The sequence below is a fragment of the Balaenoptera borealis genome, assembly GCF_965194805.1.
Source record: "Balaenoptera borealis genome assembly, contig: HAP1_SCAFFOLD_942, whole genome shotgun sequence".
Taxonomy (NCBI): domain Eukaryota; kingdom Metazoa; phylum Chordata; class Mammalia; order Artiodactyla; family Balaenopteridae; genus Balaenoptera; species Balaenoptera borealis.
In genome coordinates this window covers 191,413-208,649 of record NW_028123264.1, presented here as the reverse complement: position 1 = coordinate 208,649, position 17,237 = coordinate 191,413, and the positions used below count along the sequence as shown (strand labels likewise).

At 34.5% G+C, this 17,237-nt stretch overlaps 1 long non-coding RNA gene across 13 annotated transcripts in view; it reads right to left on the bottom strand.

Annotated features, from left to right (window-relative positions):
* Nucleotides 1–17,237, bottom strand: part of LOC309621723 — a 281,097-nt gene that overhangs the window by 75,423 nt on the left and 188,437 nt on the right. The gene's annotated exons all lie outside the window — the stretch shown is intronic.

Genomic DNA, 17,237 nt, shown 5'->3' with positions numbered 1-17,237 from the left:
CTCTGAAAACCATCAGAATTTATCCCCTGGAACTGTTGGAGGAAACCATCATTCCTGGGCTCATTGTTGAAAAGGGGAAAAAAGTCAGAGATACTTTGGCAAAAAAGTTAAGAGATTAAATAATGCTTGTCAAGTAATCTTTTCCTTCCCAACCCCCATTCATTTGCCTTCTTACAATGGAGATTTAAGTTTTTGGAATAAGTGTCATATTATTAATTTACGGATGAAGTGAAATGCTGAAGTCTGCAAATATTTTCATGCAAATGCATATCATTAATATAATTCGACTTTAGGTTATGTTGAATTTTTCTAACATAAATGAAAACTGAAACATAATCAAAAATCAATTTAACCAACTAATCAAACAGAATCGCTGAGAAAAGTAACATTACCTACAACAACTGAACTCTTTGTTCATTCTATATTTTATGAACAAAGTCTTTTTCCTTTTCTTTCAGCCATATAAAACAAGCATCTAATATAAAATAAAAACTTCTTTGTAGTGTATTAAAATAAAGATCTACAACTGAAATCCTCTGTTTTTTACATAAGGAACCAGCAAAAATTCTCACACACATTATAGTAAAATGAAACACAGCTATTAATTAATTAGCAAAACAATACATTATGACTGATTATAATATCAGACTAAGGAACAGTATGGTAGCTAGTTTCAACCTTCAAGTGTAAATTTTTAAAAAAATAATGATCACATTTTGACTTAAAAAAATCTTTTGCAGTATGTATTTAATCGGTATGTTTTAAATAGGATGTTGCAAATGTTCAGAATACCATGTGGTCAGATGATTACCACAGCTCTGTGGTTCTTAATTACCCATATGAAGGCCAAATGAATCAGTAGTCAAATGGGGGCAATTATCACATTTATAGAAGAACATGACTCTCTGGATGGAGTTTTCTGCAAGCCTCATTTGCTATTACAAAGTAAGTAGTAGAGCATTTCAATACAAATGAGAATAGGAGGATGCAGTATAAACTAAATGTCATCAGTTTGGGGGACGGAGAAAATACGGTAGAGAGTCACAATTTTTCAAAGTTTATTTTGGCAAATTTCTGGATGTAGAAAAGGTGAAGCTTGAAATCAAAATAAAAGCAATTTCATACTGAAAGGCTTATTTATGGGAACTGAAACTGCTGGTGGTATAGATTCCACTAAGATCTATCATTTCATTAAGGCACAAGGAAGGAAGGAAAGTTCAGAGGTCTGCCAAATGAAAATGGTCATCTTTGTAGCTTGGCTGTACTGAATATATTGACATGGAGAAGATTTTCTGTCTGGAGCAGCTGTAAAAATGCAGCCCCATGTCCCAGATGTCCAGCTGAATAGACTCTATGGCAATTGGCATACGTGCATGCAGTTAGAAATCAAATAGAAATACATGCTTTTTCTTCTAATAATTATGCTTTGCTATTAGTCAAGAGTAATGACTCTCAGCAGCACTGTTTCAGTAGAGTTATAAAGATTAGAAACATAATTGACTTATTGATGCCTTGGACGCCCAAAAACTTCTCATGAGTCAGTATATTCAATGTCTAATTATAGGCAATGATAATTCTTTTCCTGTGACATGTCTCAACGGTGGTTTGGATTCTAAAAGCAAATAAAAGGACTAGGAATAGCTCCATGACTCACTTTTTAAAATGAATGTCTCTTTTCCTATGGAGCAGGCGAACTTTCCTAAATAGCCACCGGTACCAGATGCTATTTGATTAAACTTAGGAGAAGTTTATCTCATATCTACATGTCAAAAACTCAGTGAAATGAATACCTCCCTTTATAATACCAGAAAAAAAATCCAAACTCAAACACAAACACAAACAAACATACACACCACACAAACACTCCACCACCCACCACCAAGAGCAAGAATTAGGAATGAGAAATATCAATAAATATCAATAAATATGTAAATAAATAAATACAAATCTGTATTGACATACATCCCCGTCAATGAATACACAAATCCTTGAGAAAGTAAGAGATCTGTCAGTGTACACAAGAAAACAAGATGCAAAGGGAATCGAGGTTCTAAAAACAATAAAACCATTCAGATTTTATGCCATCGAGGGTCTGCATTTTTGTCAAACCACCTAACCTTATCATATTCCTCCCTCTCCCCTCTCCCCATCTTTATATCTCTTTCTCCCTTTCTTTTCATTTTTATTTTTTTAAAAAAATTTTAATGGAGTATAGCTGATATACAATGTTGTGTTAGTTTCAAGGTGTACAGCAAAGTGAATCTGTTATACATATACATATATCCACTCTTTTTTAGATTCTATTCCCATGTAGATCATTACAGAGTATTGAATAGAGTTCCCTGTGCTATACAATAGGTCATTATTAGTTATCTATTTTATATATAGTAGTGTGTATATGTCAATCTCAATCTTCCAATTTTTCCCTCCCCCCCCTTACACCCTGGTAACCATAAGTTTGTTTTCTACATCTGTAACTCTATTTCTGTTTTGTAGATAAGTTCATTTGTACCCTTTTTTAGGATTCTTCATATGATATTTTTCTTTCTCTGTCTGACTTACTTCACTCAGTATGACAATCTCTGGGTGCACCCATGTTGCTGCAAATGGCATTATTTCATTCTTTTTTTATGGCTGAGTAATATTCCATTGTATATATGTACCACAACTTCTTTATCCATTCCTCTGTTGATGGATATTTCAGTTGCTTCCATGTCCTGGCTATTGTAAATAGTGCTGCAGTGAACATTGGGGAGCATGTATCTTCTCGAATTAGAGTTTTCTCCTGATATATGCCCAATAGTGGGATTGCTGGGTCATATGGTAGCTCTATTTTTAGTTTTTTAAGGAACCTCCCCATACTGTCCATAGTGCCTCTCCATAGTGGCAGTACCAGTTTACATTTCCAGCAACAGTGTAGGAGGGTTCCCTTTTCACCACACCCTCTCCAGCATTTATTTCTTCTAGATTTTTTGATGATGGCCATTCTGACTTGTGTGAGGTGATACCTCATTATAGTTTTGATTTGCATTTCTCTAATAGTTAGTAATACTGAGCATCTTTTCATGTGCCTCTTGGCCAACTGTATGTCTTCTTTGGAGAAATGTCTATTTAGACATTCTGCCCATTTTTTGATTGGGTTGTTCGGTTTTTTGTTTTGGTTTTTTTTGATATTGAACTGCATGAGCTGTTCAACAAAATACTAGCAAATAGAGTCCAACAGCACATTAAATGGATCATACACCATGATCAATTGAGATTTATCTCAGGGATGCAAAGATTTTTCAATATTTTCAAATCAATCAGTGTGATACACCACATCAACTAATTGAAGAATAAAAACCATATATATATAATCATCAAAATAGATGCAGAAAAAGCTTTTGACAAAAGTCGTAATCTATTTATGATAAACACTCTCCAGAAAGTGGGCATAGAGGGAACCTACCTCAACATAATAAAGACCATATACGACAAACCCACAGAAAACATCGTCAATGGTGAAAAACTACAAGCATTTCCTCTAAGATCAAGAACAAGACAAGGACATCCACTCTCACCACTTTTTTTTTAAAATTAATTAATTAATTAATTAATTTTTGGCTGTGTTGGGTCTTTGTTTCTGTGCGAGGGCTTTCTCTAGTTGCGGCAAGCGGGGCCACTCTTCATCGCGGTGCACGGGCCTCTCACTATTGCGGCCTCTCTTGTTGCAGAGCACAGGCTCCAGATGCGCAGGCTCCGTAGTTGTGGCACATGGGCTTAGTTGCTCCACGGCATGTGGGATCTTCCCAGACCAGGGCTTGAACCCGTGTCCCCTGCATTGGCAGGCAGATTCTCAACCACTGCGCCACCAGGGAAGCCCCACTCTCACCACTTTTATTCAACATAGTTTTGGAAGTCCTAGCCGCGGCAATCGGAGAAGAAAAAGAAATAAAAGGAATCCAAATTGAAAAAGAAGAAGTAAAACTGTCACTCTCTGCAGATGAAATGTTACTATACATAGAAAATCCTAAAGATGTGACCAGAAAACTACTAGAACTCATCATTCAATTTGGTAAAGTTGCAGGATACACAGTTAATACACAAAAATCTCTTGCATTCCTATACACTAACAATGAAAGATCAGAAAGAGAAATTAAGGAAACAATCCCATTTACCACTGCATCAAAAAGAATAAAATACCTAGGAATAAACCTACCTAAGGAGGCAAAAGACCTGTAATCAGAAAACTATAAGATACTGATGAAAGAAATCAAAGATGACACAAACAGATGGAGAGATATACCATGTTCTTGGATTGGAAGACTCAATATTGTGAAAATGAATATACTACCCAAAGCAATCTACAGATTCGATGCAATCCCTATCAAATTACCAATGGCATTTTTCACAGAATTAGAAATTTTTACACTTTGTATGGAAACACAGAAGACCCAAAATAGCCAAAGCAATCTTGAGAAAGAAGAATGGAGCTGCAGGAATCAGACTCCCTGACTTCAGACTATACTACAAAGCTACAGTGAGCAAAACTGTATGGTACTGGCTCAAAAACAAAGATATAGATCAATGGAACAGGATAGAAAGTCCATAAATAAACCCCTGCATCTATGGTCACCTAATCTATGACAAAGTAGGTAAGAATAAACAATGGAGAAAATACAGTCTCTTCAATAAGTGGTGCTGGGAAAACTGGACAGCTACATGTAGAAGAATGAAATTAGAACACTTCCTAACACTATACACAAAAGCAAACTCAAAATGGATTAAAGACCTAAATGTAAGGTCAGATACTATAAAACTCTGGAGGAAAACATAGGCAGAACACTCTGTGATATAAATTGCAGCAAGATCTTTTTCAATCCATCTCCTAGAGTAATGAAAATAAAAACAAAAATAAACAAATGCGACCTAATTAAACTTAAACTTAAAAGCTTTTGCACAGAAAAGGAAACCATAAATGAAAAGACAACCCTCAGAATGGAGAAAATATTTGCAAATGGAACATCCATTTCTTTTTAATTATACCAAAATAGGGTCATATGATCTAATGTCTTTGTAATGACCATCTTCTTGGTGCAGATGTAACCACTCAAGGGTTGATTGTCTCCATCACTACATGGTTTGTGATTCCAATAATTGCACAACTCTCCCAATCATAGTAAAACACTGATAATTTCCACAAGAAAAATACAGCAGAAGTATATTGAGACAGCCAGAATTAAGAATAGTTATTAAGTACTCTCTTTATAGGACTAAAACTCAAAAGAAGCATTTATTGTTGTATACAACAACTATGATACATCATTAACACAAATAATTAGTTCATTGAATGAAACGGATTTGATAGTATGTAAATTTAATAACTAATTTTTATTGTTTCTACTTTTCTAATTTGTTCTTTTTACACTTTTGGAAGAAACAGAAAAAAGGAACCTTAAATATCCATTATTTGCAATGATTACATAAATGTTCTATTTGTTTGGTTTTAAACAAGTTAATACTAGTCTTAATTAAGAAATCCAGTTCATTGCATTGTAAATATTGACTATATAAACTCTATCCAACTAAGGCCTGATCCAATTTTGTAAGTTTGAGGGAGGGAGCAGGGAGGTGAGGGAGATGGGTACAATCTTATGCGACTTGTTTTCTTATAATTTTGGGAGCCAAAGCTGGCATTTAAAAGACTCCTTGGACAATCCATGGAAGAATATCCTTTAACACAGTTCTTTTGGTTCTAGCAATGCTTCAAACTAGCACCTGAGGACCTTCCTGCTTACTTCTCATGGTTTTTGAGGTCCCCTCTAACAGATGTATCATGTACTGTCTCCAGGCTGTCTTCTGAGGCTGTGTTCATTTCTCTCTCTCCATCTCTCTCTGTTTTTTCTTAGTATACACTTGGTTTCCAAAGGCACAAAGCTTTGCCCATCCATCAGTGGAAGCACAGTGCCCTTCTAATGAAGCTGACACTTTGCTCCCTCTACCCTTAGATTTATCAGATTAGGGGTCAGGTACGGTGCCCTGCATCCGTTAGTCTCCAGAGCACCCATGGCAACCTCTCCAAATAGTCTTTTTGAGCGCCTCTTCTCTGATTTAAAGTTCAATATTAGGGATCCATTTCTGTTCTCCCCACCTCCAAGGACTGGAGAGTAATGCAGACAGACTGAAAATCTCTACAATAAAATCCTCTTCCTGGAATCTTTAACACTAACTCTTATATGGTTCATGTAGGAGATAGACTAATGCTGGCCAGATCAACTCCACAAAGCACAAAGCAGCCTTAGAAGCTGGTTTAGCAAAAGAGTTTAAGATTCTGGGGTACTTGGTACCTATTTAATTGTTCTCCGACTTTGGGGCCACAGCCCAACAAGTTTTTGGTTAACATTTTTTTCTATTAAACTGGTGAATTCTTGGTTCACCTATTATATATAAAAGGAATTCAACTAAGCACTTTACATATGCTATAGAATTTAATGTCCACAACATCCATATGATGCCATTATGATTCTTTTGTAGATGATAAAAACTAAGAATCCAGGATTTTATAAAACTCAGTCAAGGTCAACCACTTGTAAATGGCAGAGCTGAGATCAGGCCCAAGGTTTCCAAGTCTCTGCAGAAAAGTTAAAGAAAGTGGACATAACCTCCTTTGAATGATTCCTATGTGCCAGGCATTGTTAGAGTCTTTTACATCCGGTTACCTCACTTATTCTCACAAGAACTAAACAAAAAATGTGTTATTCTCCTTCATAGGGAAAATGGAAAGTGATTATACACATTTTCCAAGGTCATAAGGTACCTAATTGTACAACCAAAGTGAGATTTTTTTTTTAATATAAAGTCTATGCACATTCAATTACACGATTTTGCCTTCTGGCAATTATGTCTTGTTTACTCCACTACAAATCCTGCCTACCGCTTTAGGCTTTTCTGCAATTGACTACATTTATTAAAATGGGTAGGCAGAGATTTTCTATGACATGATTCATGCAAAGGTAGCAACATTCATTAGTTTATTCACAGTACCAATACTGCAAGAGTTAGGTAAACCATAATAAATAAGAAAGGCCTTGTAGTGGCCTTGATTAGCTCACACTTCTGTAAGAGAAAGGGATTCTAAAAGAATTACAATACATTGCTAAAAAGATTCGGTAGAACTGGGAACGATTACAACATACCAAGGAAGCAGCAATCAGGGAGAAATTGCAAAAAACTGATACGTGAGGTGAGATTGAGGAACGAGAAACTAAACAGCTCAGACAAGAAGGACAGTGGGGGGATTACTGAGGAAGTAATAAGGCTGAGAATAGAAAGTTATGAGTAATTTGGTACAACAGCGGCATTGAGTATATGGAAAGAAGACAAGATTATTGTTGCCACAAAGGAAAGAAAAAGTAAACAGCTCTAACATTTGATTTAGTTTCTTTTCACTCATTTAATCAGTCCTTTATTCTTCCAATCATCTTTTTGGCGTATATTTCCTGAGTTATTGCCAGCTTCCAGTGATGAGACAGAAGCGCAATATATATGGCCCATCTTGGAATCGCCTTGAATGCTATCAAGATTTAGTAGGTGGAGCTGGAAGATTTCTACCTGTATTGCACTTCACAGCACTGCCCCTTTCAAAGCCTTAGGAGGGCCCTAAACAATGCGTTCACATGGACTGGTGATTCTAATTTTTACAAAATTAATTAACAGATTTTATTTTTTGGAGCAGTTTTAGGTTTATAGAGAAATTCAACAGATAGTAAAGAGTTCCCATATACTCCCTCCTCACCCACCCTCCACCAATAGAGTTAAGGTATTATAAATATCTTGCATTAGTGTGGTATATTTGTTATAATTGATGAATCAATATTGATACATTATAATTAACTGAAGTCCATAGTTTATGTTAGGGTTTACTCTTTTTGCTGTACAGCTGTACAGATTTTGACTAATGCATATCATGTATACACTATTACAGTGTTGTACAGAATAGTTTCACAGCCCTAAAAATCCTCTGGGCTTTATCTATTCATCCCTCTCCCCATCTCCTCTGAACGTCTAGCAACCACGGATCTTTTTTAGTCTCTAAACTTTTGCTTTTTCAACAACATCATACAGTTGGAATCTTACCATTTGTAACATTTGTAGACTGGTTTCTTAGTAATATGCATTTAATATCCCTCCATGTCCTTTGTGGCTTAATATCCAATTTCTTTTTATTGCTGAATAATATTTCATTGTCAGTTATGTACTACAGTTTATCCATTCACATTTTGAAAGACATCTTGGCTGCTTTCAGTTTTTGGCAATCGTGAATAAAAATGCTATAGACTTTCACGTGCAGGTTTTGTATGGACATAAGTTTTTAACCCATTTGGGTAAATATGTAGGAGTGTGAAAGCTGTATCATATGGTAAGGCTATGTTTAACTTTGTAAGAAATTGCCAGATTATCTTCCTAAGTGGCTGTACCATTGGTGTTCCCACTAGCTATGACTGAGAATTCCTGTTGTTCTGCATCTTCACTAGGATTTGGTATTATTTGTTTTTTTTTTTTTTTTTTCTTTTTAATCCATTCTAATACATGAATAGTGGTAGCTGGTTTTAGTTTGCAATTCCCTAATGGCATATAATGTTGAATATCTTTTCATATGTTTACTTTTCATCTGTATATCTTCTTTGGTGAGGTGTCTATTCATATCTTTTGTCCATATTTTAGTTAGGTTATTTTTCTATTGGTAAATTGTAAATATGCTTTGTATATTTTAGATATCAATCCTTTATCAGATATTTGTTTCTGCAAATATTTTCTCCCAGTCTGTGACTTGTCTTTTTATTTCATTAACAATATTTTTTATAGAGCAGAAATTTTTAGTTTTAATCAGTTCCAAGTTATAATTTTTTTTTTCTTTCATGGATCCTGCTTTTGGTATTTTACCTAAAACTAATCATCAAATTCAAAGTCATCTAGATTTTTTCTTATGCTAGCTTCCAGAAATTTTATAAAAGATTTGCATTTTACATTTAGACCTAAGATCCAATTTGGGTTAATGTTTTTGAACCGAGTAAGGTTGGTGTTTAGATTCTTTTTTTTTTTTTTTTTTTTATGTAGATATCTGATTGTTCTAGCATGATATTTTGAATATACTATACTTACTCCATTGAATTGGCTTTGCTCCTTTTTCAAAGACTGCTTGACTATATTTGAGTGGGTCTATTTCTGGGTTCGGTATTCAGCTACATTCATATATCAATTTATTCTTTTGCCAATACCGCACTGTCTTGAATACTGCAGCTTTAAAATAAGTCTTGAAATCAGGTTGTATCAGTCTTCCAACTTTGTTCTTCACTATTGGCTATTCTGGATTTTGCCTTTTCATATAAACTTTAGTGTCAGTTTGTTGATATCCAAAAAAAAAAAACTTTTGGGGACTTTGGTTGGGATTGCACTGAATCTATAGATCAAACTGGAAATAACTGACATCTTAACAATCTTGAGTTCTTCTCTACAATAACATGGAATATGTCTCTGTTTATTTAGATTTTCTTTGATTTCTTTCATCTTTTTATAGTTTTCTACATATACATCTTGTACATAATTTGACTTATACATAAGTATTTTATTTTTCTATTTTCAGTGCTAATATAAATGGTGTTTCTCTAATTTCAAATTTTAATTGTTTATTTTTGGCATATAAGATAGCAGTTGACTTTCGTATACTAACCTTGTATCCTACAACCTTTCTTTGTTTATTTGTTCCAGAAGGTTTTTTTCTGATTCTTTAAGGTTTTCTACGTAAATAAATACGATATCTGTGAACAAAGACAATTTTAGTTCTTCTTCCCCAATCTGTGTACTTCTTTTCTGTGATATGGTGATTTATAATAAATACATATGTATATATGTATAGTCTTTGTCCCAGATTCTGGTACAGCGCTCCCAAAACCCTTGCGTTTTCACGTGAGAAACAAAGGTGCCTTTTCTTAGGTTAATGAGGTGATTTGGGGAAAGCACTAAGAATGGGGGCTGGTTGTTTGTGGAGCCAACTGTGTGATTAGAGAATTGGACTTTTCAGTCCCACCTCAGACCTAGGAGGGGAAAGAGGCAGGAGATTGAGTTCAATCACCAATGGCCAGTGATTTAATCAATCATGCCTATGTAATAAAGCCTCCATAAAAATCCAACAGGATGGGGTTTGCAGAGCTTCTGATTTGGTAAACATGAAGATGCAAGGAGAACAGTGCACCAGGAGAGGGCACAGAATCTCCACACCCCTTCCCACGTACCTTGCTCTACGTATTTTTTTATATTTGAAGTTCCTGAGTTATATGTTTTTATAATAAAATATATCTCTGAGTTCTGTAAGCTGCTCTAGCAAATTAATCAAATCCGAGGAGAAGATTCTGGGAACCTGGTCTTGTGGCTGGCCTCTGAAATTGGAGGGAGGAGCAGGCTTGTGGGACAGAGCCCTTAACCTACGGATCTGATGCTATCTCCAGGTAGGTGGTATCAGAATTAAATTGAATTGTAGGACACCCAGAGGGTGTTTGAGAACTGCTTGATGGTGTGAAGCAGTGTGGGGATGAAAATGCCCCCCCCACTTTGACATGAGGTACCAAAATCATAATTTCTAAATGCATTTGCTAGGTCTTTCAGTATAACGTGGAATAGGAGTGTTAAGAGGGGCTGTCCTTACATTGTTCCTGATCTTACGGGGAAAGCATCAAGTCTCTCTCTATTCAGCATGTTAGCTATACGTTTTCTGATGCTGCTCCTTACTGAGTTGAGGAAGTTCTCCTCTATTTGTAGATCGCTAAGAGTATTTTCTATCATGAATGGGTGTTGGTTTTTGTCAAATGCTTTTTCTGCATCTATTGGTATGATCATATGTTTTCTTCTGTAGCCTGTTGATGTGCTATATTGCATTAATTGATTTTTGCATTTTAATCTGCTTTGTATAGCAGGAATAAATTCCACTTAGTTGTAGTGAATAATTCTTTATATAAGTTGATGAATTTTATTTGTTAATATTTTGTTGAAGCTTTTTACACCAATGTTTGTGAGATATATTGGGCCATAGTTTCCTTTCTTGTAATGTCTTTTGTAGGTTTTGGTGTTAGGAAAATGCTGCCTCATAAAATAAGTTAGGAAATTCCTCCTCTGCTTCCATTTTCCAGAAGACATTTTAGAGGACTGGTATAATTTCTTACATAAAGGTTTTTTTTTTTTTTTTTTTTAATATTCATCAGTGAAAACATATGGTTTCTGATTATTTCTTTATTGGAAAGTTATTAATTATTGATTCAATTTCTTTGACATGGGAGTACTCAGATCAATTTTTAAAGTAGCCAAAATTTTAAAGAATGCTTCCTTTTTACTCTTTCCGTTCCTTTTTCTGCTGTTCCCGTTGAATTTCCCTTCACTACAAGTGGCATTGGAATGGTCTAGGCAATTTTAGGTTCTTGAGAAAGAGAAATAGGGCTGGGTAGAGTTTGTGTAGTGGTGTGTGGCTTTCCATTAATTCAGCATTTAGTGAAGTTACTGTAGGCTGTCTAGGGTAAAAATGATTTCCCTGACTTCTCCAGCTGCACATTTTGTCAACTTAGTATCCTGATACCAAGCCTTACTGGGATATGACTGGGTCATAGAACGCATAGCACTACAAGTACTTGGGTAGTAGAAAAGAAACAAGGATTTACATGTAGTCTTTGGAAAATGCTTCTGATCACTAGTAGTACAAAATTTAAAGTGAAGAATTTGGTTCTCATGGACATCTAGTAAAAACTAACTTTCCACCTTGTCAAAAAGATGTAATGATATACCATATAAAATACCTAATACACTATTTTGTAGGCGTAATGTAAAATGGAAGTTATGAGAATCTCTGATTGAGGGTTTAAACATACAATAATAATACTGTAGCAACCACATAATTATGTCATCATAAATTCCTTATTCCCAGTAACAACTCCAAAGAAACAAACAAATATTAATCAATTATGCTAGTGGAAATCTTGAATTGGGGAAACAATACTAAAAAATTGCTTTTATATAAAGAAATTTTCAAAAAGTTTAATGGAAGAATATAGGAAAATACTATAAGCAGATAATCTACAAAACCTTTACATTATTGACTAAATTTGGAGTATTTATCAGTTGTCTTAAAAAATATATTGGTTGTGATTTTTTCTTTATTCAAAAAAAAGTTGGACGTAGTTTTGTGTTCAAAACTTTGTGTATTTTATTCTTAAAGCGGTTTCATCAAATTTTACAAATTGCGTAAGGTTCAGATCCCATAAAACCTGAATCTATTCCTGATCTTGAAGCCATAAAAATTTATGGAATACGAACATAGTGAAAATTATGTCTTCTTTGTGAGTTGAATCTTTTTTCACTGAGATCTTGTATTCTATTGTAATGCTCTCTGCTTTGGAGCCTCCTCTAACCAATACTAATCATAGTTATCGCAGCTTTACTTTACTTTCCCATTGCACGCTCTACATATTGCTATCTTTTATTTAAAATCTTTTTCTGTGAGCATTTTTAGATGTGTTTCTTGTAAAAGCATATTCTTAGCCATGCTTTTTCTTATGCATACTCAAATTCTGTTTAAACTGGGTCATTCTGTCCATTTGATTTAATATCACTACTGGAACATTTAGGGGTTAAATGCTTTCTTTTCTGACTTGTTCTATGTTACTTTTTTTCCTTTTTGCTTTCCTGTCTTCTTTTGGATTCTTCAAATCTTATCTATCTTGGTGCCATTACCCTATATCAATTTGTTTTACAGCATCTCTTTCTGTTCTTTTAGGAATTAATTATGTGGTATCTACAAATTATTTAATAATCCTCCCTTCAAGAAATTTGGTTTATACATCCTTCCTTTAAATCTGTGCTGACATTAGTGACTTGCCTATAATCAATGGAATGCAGCCAAAGTGACACTGTTTGATATTTGAGGCTAAGACAACAGGCCATGCAACTTCCTCCTGGTGATCTTAGGGTGCTTGCTCTTCGGGAAGTTAGTCACAACTACCCTAAGTCTACCAACCTAGAAAAGTGACTGGCCAACGACCCCAGCTGGGCTCCCATCTGATAGGTAAGCATCATCAAATGTCAGTCCAGCCAAACCATCAGATGCCTGCATACTTAATCAACATGTAACTGAAACTGAAATAATTTTTCTATTTCTGAAAGATATCTTTTATAATTGCATTTAGTGAGTTTCCTATGTCTGAAGGATCCCTTTTATAATTACATTTGGTGGAGGCTTAGAATTGGTGAATTCTGTCAGTGATTATTTTGTCTGAAAATTTCTCCGAAAAAAACAAACAGCTTCATTCTTGAAGAATATTTTGGTAGTGCAGAAAATTGTAAGTAGTTAGTTGTCAGTGATTTTCTTTCATGATCTTGAAGATATCTTTCCACTGTTGTATGGTTTCCAATGTTTTTGATGAAAGTTCATGTAAATCTAATTATCTCTTTAAGGGTACATTGTCTTTCATTGTCTGCACTTTCACCCTGATGGGTCCTGCTTATGGATTTATATCCACTTATTTTTCCTGAGCTTCTCTGACTTTCTGATTCAGATGATAGGTGTCTTTCAGCAGTTCTTGGGAACTCTTGGTCATTACCACTACACACATTTTCTTTGTCTCATTCTCCCTTCTGTCGTTCCATTCTGAAGAGCTCCCCTCACTCTACTTCTGACCTATACACACAGTAATTCTCTCTTTATCTGTGTTTAATTTGATATTAAATTATCTACTAAGTTTTAAATTTGTATTTTGCTTTTCTATTACTATTGTTGATTCCATTACAAATCTGCAATCTCATTAGTTACAGTCTTCAGTGCCTTAAGTAAATTCAAACTTTCTCTCTTACCTACAACATTAATATGTTCTATTACAATTTGTGTTCCATAATCTAATAACAAGGACCTCTTTGGGGTCTATTCTCCTTATCTTACATTCACGTTGATTCCTGCTTTTTGCATTGTGCACTTCATAATTCTCAACTTTTTGTTCAATCATGTATTTAAAAGTTAATATTGAAAATAATTGTGAGACCTTTGATAATCTACTATGGCCACAGAATAAACTTAAACATTTGTTCCACAGTGGTAGTACCTTGGGGTAATTGGCAGAGGTCAAGGGAAAAAAACATCCACTCTGAGAAAATATAACAACTTCCCTGCATGCAGCCTTTCAGAGTAGGGGGCCAGAGCAGGTGCTGTTCCTCTGGGATTTCTGCCTTTGGAAGGAGTTAAACAGCATTGATGCAGGCTAAGGAGTCCGCCTTACCTCTTCTCTCATTCCCTTTTCTTAAACCTGTGGAGGGTCTCAGGGGAAATTCTCTTTGAGGTCCAAGCCCAAATAAGTGGTTTACTTAGCCAGAGTCTCTACCCTGCCAGCCTACCTCACTGGAGACTTCCTTTTTGTTTTTCTTTTTATAATAAATGCCAACAGGGCATATATGACTCTGGTTTACTCCTTAGAGCTCTAATTCTCTTTCTGTGAAATACCTGATCCTCTAAAACAGAGTCTGAGGCTTCCATCAGCAAGTTCTCTTTAGCAGGAGGCTTGACGCTGGCAGTGTTTTTACCTGAAGTTGGAAGTCTTGTTCAGTTATTTTCACTTAAGCATGTGCTGATTGGTTTCACATTTAAACTTCATGATTTTTGTTACCACGCTTCACGGTGACAGATTGTCATCTTAAATATTTTATCCTGTGCTCTCAGCATCCCCTGGAGAACCTTGGATGACAAGCTAATACAAACAGTTATTAGTGGACACCTTTGTGCTAAAGCCTTTGCCTAGATTCACGAGTGAACGTGCCAGATCTCACATTCACGTGTGACTCAGCAATATTTAAGAAGCCCAATGTAAAAAATCTCAATCTCACCTAAAGAGTCTGAGGGATAAATGAGATTAAGGACTTAAAATAATTTTGGAAGCTGTAAAAGGCTATCTATAAGTGCCTGTGGTTATATGATCATGACCTGCTCTTATTAGTCTGTTTGCAGGTATTGTCTATGAATTAAATATCTTGATCATAAGGTTTATTTGATGTCATTTTTTTATATTGGAAAATAACTGATTCCTTATCTCATTTTAAAATTCAAAATTTATCCACTTTTTGGCCAAAATCAAGCCAGTAATACAGCTCATACAGTCAACTTGAATTACTACTACCCAATAGAAACAAATAACTGTGAGTTGTTTATGGCTAATATTGGATGCTGAGATTACATATATATATATTAGACAAATATATGTATAATATAAAAAATATCTTTAAATATATAGATTTATACAATATATAATATATAGATTTAAACAATTCATAAACAATATATAAAATACACATTTAAACATGCATAAAGGATATATAAAATAAATATATATATATTTAAACAACTCATATACATGTCAGTATCCAATATTAGTTGAATACACAATTTTTAAAAAAATTTTCAATGAACCAGCTTCTATTGCGATGATTCAGAATGAGAGAAATGGTATTCTATTTCCTATTTAGAACAAAAAGAAATATCACACATACAACACACTATCTTCTTTTGTCACTAATGAAGCTACTTAAAGGAACTGAAAATATAAAGAAATAAATAAAAACATTTCTCGATGCAGATACTTAAAAGTACCAAATACTATAGCATTGTTGTTTCTAAGTCGTTATATTACAAAAAGATGTCAAGGAAACAGTTCCTTTTTAACTCCCCTATCAAAGAATATTTACGGGGAGGGTGGGAGGGAGGGAGATGCAAGAGGGAAGCGATATGGGAACATATGTATACGTATAACTGATTCACTTTGTTATAAAGCAGAAACTAACACACCATTGTAAAGCAATTATACTCCAATACAGATGTTAAAAAACAATATTTACGATTTTATTTCTGCATATTCTTTTTTTATGAACTATATAATGCATTCTAATGCATTGGTTAAAGATGTAGATTCTGGATTTAGCTAATTCTGCATATAAATATTGTCTCTACAATTACCAGCCCTGTAACTTGGAGGAATGTCATAGACTTTCTCTGCTTTAGTTTTGTTATCAGTAAAATGGCATAATATTTCCTATTTCATGGATATTTTTAAACATTTAAGCATGGGATATTTGAGAGAAATGAATGAGGTAACATAAGTACAGAACACATAGTAAACTCATTACTAATACATACTGGGCTATATTGTTGTGAAAATTCTATTGTGATTTCAAAAAATAAAATATCTTTTCACTATATAAATGCAATTATTTTATGCATTGTAGACTAATATTTGTGTTGAATTTTCTGTCACATCAAACCAAATTCTATGTGTGCTGTATTAACAAAGAGGAAAGAAATCTACCAAAAAATATTCTTCATATACATAGACACAATGCTACTTGACAAAGTGTGAACAGTTAAAACTGAAAAACAAAATCTCAGTTACATCAGCATCAAATATTATATTTTATAAAAATTTAGGCACACACTTAATGAACTATCTGTAAGACCTGTGTATTAGATATCCATTTCTGTGTGACAAAACCCTTTAAAACTTAGTAACTATAAAATTCAATAATCCTTTGCTTATTCATGTATTCCATGATTGACTAATTGGTATGATGTGTTAGCAGGAAGTCTTAGTTCCTCCACCCCTAGGCTCTCTATAATCTCCATGGTGTGGTAGCGGATAGCATGGCAGCTGGCTTCCTCTAGAATGAGAGATCCAAGAGATTGAGAGGCACACAGAATAAGGGGAGGAGAATTAGTTTCCACCTTTTGAAGGAAGGAGTGGCAAAACATTTGTGGACATATGTTAAAACCACTGTACATTGGAAACTGCAAAACATTTGAGAGAAAATTTTTTAAAATAAACAAATAAATCAGGAAATACGGCGTGCCCACTGACTGGATCATTTTTATCAATTCTCTCTGAATTTATCTATACTCTAAATATAGTCATGATGAAAGTCCAGCAAGGTTGTGAGTATGTGTATGGGGGTGAAAATTTTGACAATATGATTCTAAAATGCACAGCTAATATCAGTACTTACTTAGAAGTTACAGGAATAAAGACATTGTACTTTTGGTGTAAGGATAAATATATAGAGCAATAAAACTGATTAAGGAAACCAAAAATAAACCAACGCAAATATAGCATTATGGGTTGAATCGTGTCCCCCCAAAAGATGTTGAAGTCGTAACCCCCAGTACCTGGGAATGGGATCTTATTTGGAAA